The sequence below is a fragment of the Scyliorhinus canicula genome, chromosome 1, assembly GCF_902713615.1.
Source record: "Scyliorhinus canicula chromosome 1, sScyCan1.1, whole genome shotgun sequence".
NCBI lineage: Eukaryota > Metazoa > Chordata > Chondrichthyes > Carcharhiniformes > Scyliorhinidae > Scyliorhinus > Scyliorhinus canicula.
This window is the reverse complement of record NC_052146.1, coordinates 145,807,787-145,816,854: the sequence shown is the minus strand read 5'-3', so window position 1 is coordinate 145,816,854 and position 9,068 is coordinate 145,807,787.

Genomic DNA, 9,068 nt, shown 5'->3' with positions numbered 1-9,068 from the left:
ATCGGGACGGCCTTAGGACGTCAACAGAAGGCCCTCCCCTGATTCTCCCCCCCACCCTCCCCCAAGGCCCCGATGGGCCGATGGCGTGGAACACATGTGCTCTGGGTTTTTGTCAACCTCGCATGGTGGCTGCGGATTGTGTCCAGCACAGCCACAGTGCAGGGGGGTGGGGGGGGGGGGGGGGGGGGGGGAGAGCCATTCCGCCCTGTGCTCGATGGCTGCGGGCGTGCGGATTCTGGCCAAGATCAGAGCCGGCCACCTGGACTGGCAGCGCCAGTTGGTGGAGGGAGCCTCAGGGGATAGCTCTGCTCGCAACCCTGCCCCCTGGAGTATCCTGGGGGCCATTGGGCACTCCCAGGGAGGAGGAGGTGATGGGGCCCATGCCGATGACTCCCGCAGGGGAGGTACCAGAACACTGCAGTATCTCGGACTGCCCCCTTCTGTCCCTGGTTAATCTGGTGGGCAGCAGGCAGAACGGGGCAGCACCACACTACCCGAGAGCCCAAGCAGCAGCAGGGCCAATCCAGCCCTGGTCGCCCCAGCAAACGCCAGGCAATGGGGACCCAGGTTGCAGGTCAGGAATCACAACAGGCAACCTCCACTCCTTCTGTACCATTTGGAGAACCACTTAGACATAGCGTGAGGGCCCGTAAGGCAAGAAAGTTAGACACCAGTTAAGTTGGCTTGGGTGCAGGGCACAGAGTAGTTATAATCGCTTGGCACACACTTGTAAATATTTGTTCACCTTAAACACCTGTTACCACTATTACAACCTGACTCGGTGCTCTATCAGACAGGTGTGAGGGGTGGGCTGGCCTGGTCTAGCCAGAAAGATGCTGCGGGAGTGGAATGGGCAGACATTGTGGGTGGCCTGGACCCGCCCCCATCCCTGACCATCCCCACCGCTGCCGTCCCTGGGATGCAATGGGACCATGTGATGGAATGGCCAGCTCATACGTAGGGTCACCCAGGTGGATGGTGGAAAGTGTGACTGTGGGCAGGAGCCAGACATTGGGATACGAAGCAGAGCACCAGAGCTCATTGCAGAGTGGGTTGTCATCATCCTCCATCCCATGGACCAGACTTGGTGCCAACTGCCAACCCAGGGCCCACACCCTGTAGTGCGGCAGGTTGTGCCACGGAGGGAGTTGCAGGCGGGGGATGGCGGGGGAGTGGGGGGTTGGGTCGGGATGCAGTGTCCATGCCTCTAGTTAGTCCCATTACCATTACAGGTTGAATTCCAATCTGCAGAGGGTGAAATGCCAACAAGTTAGCATGGTGCGTACCCCCGTGCCCATTCAGGTCCAATGGGCTACATTGTGGCACTGGTTTGCATCACGGGCTGTGCCCCCACTTGTCTTCCCCCCCATTCCCGCACCCCTGGCCCAGTCGGTGGCCAGCACTGTAGGGGCCCCCGGCCCTGGCAGCCATCCCTGATGCCAGGGGTACCTTCAGGGAGTGGAATTCTCTGGCGCCGGGGTTTTGGCGGGGGTGGGAATCGCGCTGCATCGGTCGGTGGCCACTGGCAGCAGCCCCCCGGCGATTCTCTGGCCCGTGATGGGCTGAGCGGCCGCCCGTTTTAGGCCGGTCCCGCCGGCGTAAATTAGACCAGGTACTTACCGGCGGGACCTGGCTCTGCGGGTGGCCTCTGGGGTCTTCGGGGGGTCGGGGGATTGCGGTGGTATCTGGCCCTGGGAGGTGCCCCCACGGTGGCCTGGCCTGCGATTAGGGCTCACCGATCCACAGGCAGGCCTGTGCCACGGGGGCACTCTCCCTCTGCACCGGCTGCTGTGGACCTTTGCCATGGCCAGTGCAGAGACGAATCCCCCCGGGATGATGCCAGCACATGCTAGTGCTCCCTGCGCATGTGCCTACTTGTGCCCTCTGGCGCCGGCCTAGCCCCTGAAGGTGCGGAGGATTCATGCCACTCCTCGGCGCTGGGACCGCCGGGTAGGGAAAAATCCCGCCCCATGTGTTTTACATTGTGCGGCTACTTGCTCCTCATCATTCGGAGGGTCGGTGCTGGTGCCTTGCCGATTTTTTCATTGTAGAACTCGACATTTCCTCCAGACATAGCCTCAAAATAGGAGACTCCAGCGCAAAACTTCGTGCTGTGAGTCATTCCCCACCTTCTCCTCTCTCTTCGAGCAACTTATCCTCCTCTCTGTCACCTCCCTTCATTTGTCCTGACGTGCTGCAGGCCAGCGGGAATAGAAGCTGCAGTACACATGTCCGAGGGCGAGTAATCTGAGCAGAACTCTTGAAGTGAGAACCAAGGTTTTCAGCACTGTCTGTCGACCTGACAGACTTTAAATAGCAGTGCAACCTTCCAAACATTTCCCGTAGGTCAGCCTCAACCAGTCGAAATCAATCAGTAACCTGAAAGTAGTTGATAATCCCTTTGCAAATTGCTGGTGGGGAGTGCTATGAATACATGTTCAGCTGTGCATGGTTACCTGCAATGCTGAATTTGAGCAACACAGCAGAGTTACATGCTGACTGACGCACAATCTCCTGACTCTGCATTCTTCGAATGCATGTACCTGGCGTCCAGCCTAATTATCCATTCAAAATGGTGTCCAGAGTGCCCTACACCATAAGCGTGCGTGTGCGACACGAATGCCATTTTGGACCTGAAACGGCACCCACGGGCTGAGTTATGGGCACTACGCATCTGTGTTTCTCGTCTTGTCTATTTGATATGCAAGTTGGGTATCAAGAACAAATATTTCCTTGTGGCTGAAAGCCAGACAATCAACTGGGATGGTGAATCTGATTAATTAAATGATTAGCTGCCGAGGGCAAAATAATGTCTTTGATCTTTTGTGTTGTAATCTAAATTTAAATCCTAAAAGAATGATATGATATATAATAGAAGTTCTCTATGTCTTCAATTCTCTGCAGCCCAGTTTCCGAGTTGTAACAATGGCTGTTATTTCAAGGAACGGTAGTGTGAATGTAACACTCATCAATGCCTCAGTTAAAAGGTTCTGGGGAAAATAAATCCTAACATTTGGACCTTTTATTATTTTATTACTGCGAGAAGTGTTGTCAGTTAATTAATTACTGTGCTGATGCTAACTGACTCCAGTAGCAAGGGAGTGTGGCATCACAGAGCGGCTGTCTGTTTTAGATGGGATATTAAACTAAGATTCTCTCAGTCCTTCTATGTGGTTTCAAAAATTCTGCTTGCAGTTTGCAAAGAGCACTACAGTGCTCCCAATATTCTGGCCAATTTATACCCTCCATCAGCATCATAAAAATTGCTCATTTAATCCCTTGCTGCTGTGGAATTTTATATGTCCATGAATTGGTGACCAGTTTGATTACATTGCAACCATGATGGCACTTCCAAAGTATTTTATTGACGATAAATCACTTTGGGATATCCTGAGGTCAGGTAATATCATCATCACAACTTTTTTACGGATACTTGTTCAAGCATTGACGGTATTGTGCACTCTTATACAGTTTCTCTCCTCAGTTATGAAGAAAATCCGAAACTGCTGTTATGAAGGGTATTTATATGGGGGCGGGGAGCATTGATCGAGTGCTGCGCCATGCTCATAAACACTTGTGGGCTGGGAGGTTTCGGCTGGGGTGTGGGAGTGGGGTGTGGTAGCCATAGAATCAGGAAGGAAAGCTGGGGGGCAGGGCGGTGGGTGGGGGGGAAAGCACGGTGGTGCAGTGGGTTCAATCCCGGCTCTGGGTCACTGTCCGTGTGGAGTTTGCACGTTCTCCTTGTGTTTGCGTGGGTTTTGTCCCCAACAACCCAAAGACGTGCAGGGTAGGTGGATTGGCCATACTAAATTACCCCTTAATTGGAAAAAGAAATGAATTGGGTACTCTTAAAAAAAACGTCAAATGCTCGTTACCTTCCCCACTCAATAGGTTACGTCTAGGTTGGAAATGGTTGAGTAAGGGCTTCCTGAGGGCTGTTTAGCACAGGGCTAAATCGCTGGCTTTGAAAGCAGACCAAGGCAGGCCAGCAGCACGGCTCGATTCAGTAACAGCCTTCCCAAACAGGCGCTGGAATGTGGCGACCAGGGCCTTTTCACATTAACTTCATTGAAGCCTACTCGTGACAATAAGCTGTTGAAAATACGGAAAAATGTGTCATTTGAAACATGGAAGACTGGCAATATCTGATCTGAGAGAAACATGAGAGGATACAGGGAAAGATCCCATGAAGGGTTAAAAGCAGCTGCAAAGAGCAGGATTATAAAATGCAGATTCTTTCTGACAAGCAGGCTTAGCAAACACACAGGATTCTTCTATTAAGCTAAAAACAATGGCTCACACCTTTATTGAATGTAACTATCTTAGGAAGCATCTGGAAAAGCATGGATAAGAGTTTCAATTGAATTAAGTGACGAATGTTTAAAACAGGCAGGTCTTTCAAGTCATAACCAAGTGAGATTTTAGCATACAGCTAAAAGCAAAGGTTTCACACCTTCATTGAAATTAGCTCTCTTAGTAAACAGCTGGAAAGGAAAGGATGATGTTCAGTTGAATTTGGTGTCAATTCTCAGTGTGAAATTCTACTAATACCAAGTAAATTATAAGAAAATTGTAGACAATCTGTCTACAAGAAACATCATTTAAAGTCAAAATCAAAGGTAAAGTTATGAGCTGGGGACAATTGGAAAATTAAACTATTGAAATCACAGGAGTTAAAAGTAACACCTTTTGAAACCAAAGCATTTTGAATATCACAAAGAAACTTTGGACATCACAAAGGACAATGTAATCAGAACTGAGAGGGGAGGCCATGCCCAAAATGAATACTTAGTTGTATAGAATGTTTAGATCAAAGATACGTTTTACAATCAAAGTGAAATAAGTTAATTGACAATAAGGTCATAAAAACTGAATAACTGTAAGAAAGAGAATATAAACCCAGAGAGCAGAAGCAGAGCAGAACTCAGAGAGAGGAGAGAAGAGAGAAGCATATTCAGCTCTCACAGCTCAGTCATGGGAAAGATAAAAACAAGCAGCTGAGCTAAAACAAGCTAATGCATCTCAAGAAGACCAGACTTTAAAGAAGATTGATTGTCAAGGTGGGCCTGAAGGTCCCTTCAACCAACCAGCAGGATCCAGAAGCAAGATCTTTTTACCTTTCTGTAAAGAAAGTGTTTTCAGCTTTTAAAAGAAAAAATATAATAATAAAATAACTTAATTTAACCTGAAATAGTGGTTATTCCTAAAGTCTACATTACTTACTTAGCAATGCAGGACCCAGGACATCGATGCTACTAAGTGGCAAGTAGATAAAATCTTCGGTGAAGATATGGGTTATTACACAGAATTTACAGTGCAGAAGGAGGCCATTCGGCCCATCGAGTCTGCACCGGCTCCTGGAAAGAGCACCCTACCCAAGGTTAACACCTCCACCCTATCCCCATAACCCAGTAACCCCACCCAACACTAAGGGTAATTTTGGACACTAAGGGCAATTTATCACGGCCAATCCACCTAACCTGCACATCTTTGGACTGTGGGAGGAAACCGGAGCACCCGGAGGAAACCCACGCACACACGGGGAGGATGTGCATACTCTGCACAGACAGTGACCCAAGCCGAAATCGAACCTGGGACCCTGGAGCTGTGAAGAGATTGTGCTATCCTCAATGCTACCATGCTGCCCACAAATATACCGGGGGATAACTTGAAAAAATAGTTTGACCTGAACAGCACCCACCGAAGCCTGCATCGGAGTCAGGGAGTGAGAATCCCTGTTCACCATTTAGAATGTCGACCCTTTTGGTATCGGGGGAATTCTAAGAATAATGGTGAGTTTTCAAAAACAAAGCGATTTTCATTTTTTCATTAATGGCTACTTTAGGAACCTCAACCGCTGCCACTGGCAGAATACCGAACACCAAAAGGATGTTTCCCATTGTAGGGCAGATATTAGGAATAAGGGACCGAGTTTAAAAATAAGGGGTCTCCTATTTAAGACAAAGATGGGGAATTTTCTTTCTCTCTCAGAGGGCCTCTCAGAGGGACTTCTCGTCCCCAGAAGATGAAAGACGGGGACTAGATTCTCTGCTCCCCGACGCCGAAATCGCATTTGGCAATGGGGCGGAGAATCCGTTTTGGTGACAATATTGGGATAGGCGTCAGTTTTTGTATTCTCCGCCCCCTGAAAAGCGGCGTACACTAGGAAAATGCCTTGCCGGGTATCCACGGCCTCAGGCCATTCCCTGAGGCCCGCCCCACGATGCTCCGTCCCTGACCTGCCTGATTCTCAACGGCGTGGGACTTTCATGGTCTCACCCATTCGGTAACCTCACGTGGCGGCTGCGGACCCAGTCCGGGTCCACCACAGTCGGGGGAAGGCCGATCCGCAGGCAGGAGGGGCTTCATTCGGGTCTGGGGGCACTGTGGACAGGGGGTCAGGTCCGCAGGCTGAGTCTGCCATGGAGCACACACAGCCGCTGCAGGCCGCCGCCGTGCGCATGTGCAGCCTTGGAACCGGAAGTGATCAAGGCTGTAGCAGCAGCTGGAGCTGTGTGCTCTCTGCTGCCACCTTGCTAGCCCCCAGCAAAACAGGGAATCGTTGGCCCGTTTACACCAGTTTTCCTGCTGTATAAGACCACCGTTTTCATGCCAGCATGGGTACTTTGTCTCCAAAACGGAGAATCCAGCCCGGGATTCCTCCCGTCAGTGGAACCAGAAGATCCCAACCATTAACTTTGACTTTGTTTCTCTTTTTCTACGGATGCCGCCATACCTGCTGACTATTTCTAGGACATTCTGTTTTTATTTCAGACTTCGAGCATCTGTAGTATTTTATGTTCATAAGTTTTTTTTAAAGTTGGACTGTTGACCAGCTTTAGTCCCAGAATAACCACCACATCTGTAAATCTGTTACACAGAACAGATTTATGAATCCAGCTTCGCATTTTGAATATGGAGACTGCGTGGTTTATTTTTAGGTCTGATTATTTACAGCAGAAAAGCAATTTACATTTTACTCTGGCAAAATCCATAGCGTCACTGAACTGATCTATTTTTCCTTCCATTCTTGTGTGGCACTACAATTGAAAGAGATGCAGATAGCTCCATGATATGCTCACTGCTCAGAACACATGTTTAGCCTTTGAAGTATGTGACATTGCTACAGTAGGTTTTGCATGTGCAGGCACTCTGACTGGCAAAGAAGCACAGGTAGAGGGGGTGGTAGTTGGAGGTTCAGGCAAGAGCCAAGAAAAGATATCATTCTTCACAAAGGGGTGAAACCTGACTGCACATCAGGAGGTCGACCTTCTTCCCCACCACAGCCAGCTCAAGGGCAACGTGCAGATGAGATGAAATGCCAGGCATATGGGATCTGTCTTTGGCAATTGCTTACGAGTGCCTTATGATCAGTTTCCACAGTTGGCAAACGACTTGATGCACGATCAATTGCACAAAAGACTCAGATTGGTACAACTGTGGCTTTATTACAGTCAGATGCGTGGCCTCCTACTGCAGCTGGCGAAATGGCTGATCAGAAGGAGGACACGCATATTTGTACAGCTCCTTATGGACGGAGCTAGCCTGCAGGGGCTACCGGTGAACCTGTAGTGCAGGTCCTACCTTACATCCCCTAATACAGGTGCACATAGTGGTTCACCACACAACTATAGATGAAATTGTGGAATTTGTGGAATGCAAAAACCAGGACAAGGAGCTCTTTTTCGATTGTGCATACCGTGTTTCTGTGTCAGAGAGTGCCCTCGAGGCAAAAGCTATTGGTCCATCGTTTTGTGTGCATGCTGCACCAAGTCCATGCATCTGCTGAGATTAGAACAGGAGTTTGGACAATGACGTATTGTAAAACTGGTGTGAGGGAGGGGCGGTGCCAATGATCATTTGAGTCTGTTGAATGATTACAATGGTGTTCTTGCCAACACAATTCAATGTCCTGATGTAGGAGTTGACAAAATAGTCAAGTGATTTCACTACAGCAAGGAATGAATTTTGAGAGGTAATTTGCCATACCAAGGCTTATCGACCAGAATGTCCATGTGGCGCATGGTCACAGTCTTCTCTGGATCAGATTATTCACCTCTGTCTGCCAGCAGGTAGCCCACATACTGCACCCAATTGACTCTGAATTGGAAATTTGCAGGGTTGAACTTCAAATTGTCTTGATTTAGAATACAATGAAGACGTTGATTATGTTCAGCTACTGTACCATCCCAGATCAGTATTTCATCAATTATAAGTTCACATGGTTGATCTGCAGACAGCTGTTCCATACAGTGCTGAAAAACTGCATTGCTGGTAGAGATACCGTTTGGCATTCAGAGAAAATTGTATGTGCCCCGGGACATGAATGTGGTCAATCTTGAGGATGATGTGGAGATGCCGGCATTGGACTGGGGTGAGCACAGTAAGAAGTCTTACAACACCAGGTTAAAGTCCAACAGGTTTGTTTCGAATCACTAGCTTTTGGAGCACTGCTCCTTCCTCAGGTGAATGTTCTTCTCATGTACATACACACACTGCCTGAGATTCCGACTAATCCTGCCATACTGTACCTCTGTGGCACTCAAAAGTACTTCAGCTGAGAAAATATTGGCACTTGGGAAAGCAGTGGATATGGGGTGATATTTGTGCAATATTTTGGGGAAATTATATCAAGAAAGAGAACCGAAAACAGTTCTCCCATTGAATGTTAGATCGATAATCATTCCTTGTGAAAGATCATTCACTTGGCAAGTGTGTCTGGAGGGCCTTCTGGTCACCCATTGCTATGGCCCATCTCTTCTTAATTCCACCTGCTCCACTTAGGTCTCCAAGTGCAATGTCCGAAAAACTTGGAGTCTGCAGTCCTCCATGCTGTGCCATTTTTCCATATTTCCCAGGTCAGTGTCACTTCCCGAATGACTGCTACAGTCACAACAAAGTGCAGGTTAGTTTTAAGGAGTTCACGTTGCCTTTAAGTGAGGCTAACCACTCAAGTTATTGACCTCCTTCTGATGTACCCAACAAAGCATCGTCATTGTTCGTGCTGACTGGGAGCTGAAATTCTTGAAATAGGTAGACAGCTTGAAGTTGCCATTCTTCCTTCATTG